The sequence below is a fragment of the Bombus impatiens genome, unplaced genomic scaffold (assembly GCF_000188095.3).
Source record: "Bombus impatiens unplaced genomic scaffold, BIMP_2.2 scf_0235, whole genome shotgun sequence".
Lineage (NCBI taxonomy): Eukaryota > Metazoa > Arthropoda > Insecta > Hymenoptera > Apidae > Bombus > Bombus impatiens.
In genome coordinates, this window is record NT_176654.1 from 125,049 (window position 1) to 126,949 (window position 1,901).

The following is a 1,901-nucleotide window of genomic DNA, read 5'->3' on the forward strand; positions in this document are numbered from 1 at the left end:
ATATGAATTGTCATTTTTTTCCATTTTACCTACGATTTAGTCTCGGGATATACAGAAGTTGTTCTTGTCCTCGTTTCTACGTGCGAGTATGTACGATAGTGTAGTGTATGTGTGTGTAGTATCAGTGGTATTGATATATGTGCGTATGTGCACAACTCTCTAAATCTCTAACTATCAGAGACAGAAAGCCATGCGAGGTATAAAAAACAAGTGTCATTCGGAATCGTGTTACCTCTGCCATCTTTTCCCTTGCAATCTACGCTCAAGATGCGTGTGCATGTATATATATCATATACATACATACATATATATATATATATAAAACGGTAAAGGTTAAGGGGGGCTTCGTTCGGCGGAAAAAAAGACACGTTTGACACCCGAAATTATGTTTTAACGTATGTGTACATACCGTAAGCACACGTTTTTATTTTCTTCCCCGACGCATTCACGATGCGATTGACGCGTTCCTTCGCCCGCGGCAAGACTAGCGGCTCTTTCGAAGCTTCTTTTTATGATATACTCACTGTTATTTGATATCAATTACTCATTGCACCAATAATTTGACACGAGTTCTTTTTCTTTCCTCTCTTACGCCGTGTCAACGATCGATTCACCTTCGAAAGATTGGAAATGGATTTCATAGCTCCACGGACTACACGGTTACACAGATGCGTAAAAAGGAACGCGTAATCATCGCGACTGCGCATGCTCGCGCCTGTACATTCGTATATCTCGTGTCGACCGATAAATCGTTTTTTGATGATCGTTTCCTTTCCATTTCTCTTTTATATATTTACAGCGTTTTATCTAACATCTAAGAATAATATTTACAGTTACCTTCGTTCTTCGCATTCTTCTCCTCTCTTTATACGTCTCCGCTATACACTTGCTCGTCGTACTTCATACGATCGACGACGGTGAGCCTGTATTCGTGGCTACGAGTACTTTCATTGGTCGAGGATGATCAAATCGATCCTTCCCTGTCTTATACGTTCGCTTCGATTCTTTCGACTAGCGACTAAAATCGTATGAAATTATAAAAACACGCGCTTTGGAATGCCGGACCACCGCCGTAACCCTTAAGTAACGACATCTATAGAAAGTTTGTGTTGTACACCTATACTTCTGTTATGGCTAGGTTAGATAAATAGACGAGACGATACACGTTAGACGGACATGCGGACTGTACGAGTTCCGCTACGGTATATAAGTAAGAAAGATTACAGATAGATACGAATAAGAGACAATTCTCTGTCATACTATCCCATTCGCGCCATATCACACTTATACGTTACTCTACATCCGATCCACGCACTGTCATTACAATCTCACTACACCGGCCGGTCTCGAGCGCCATTTTTTAAGTGTCGCCCTCTGGAACGGTCGCTTCAAGGATCCGTACCATCGTTGCCGCGCTTCGATTCGAATAGCGTTCGCGATACCTGTTTCTTCGCTAATTATCAGAATTTCACCGCTAAATTCCAAAATGGTTACAGAGTTAATCGTTAACCTACACATGTAACACGGGATTGAAAATGACATAGAAAGAAGTAGAAAGGGGTAGAAAAAATGAAGGCGACTCGAGACCCGCGGGAAAGACACGTACGGGCTAATACGTATATTCGGTAATCGAGAAGCACCGTCGCGAGTCGTCGACGCTGTTCGACGCGCGTCGCAAAAAGCCACACGCCGGCGGTACCGAGAAACGCGCACACCTTCGACCCTCTTTTTTCCCTTTCTTCCGAGCCTCGTCTCAGCGTTGAAACGACGACGACCAACTTGCTATCGGAAATCGATTCATACTTCGGTGGCCTGAGTATACGAGGGTGCGAGCCCGTGTGCCGGCGTGAGGGGGCCCGTGGTTGACGCCAACGACCTCCTCGAATATATAGTAGCCGCCG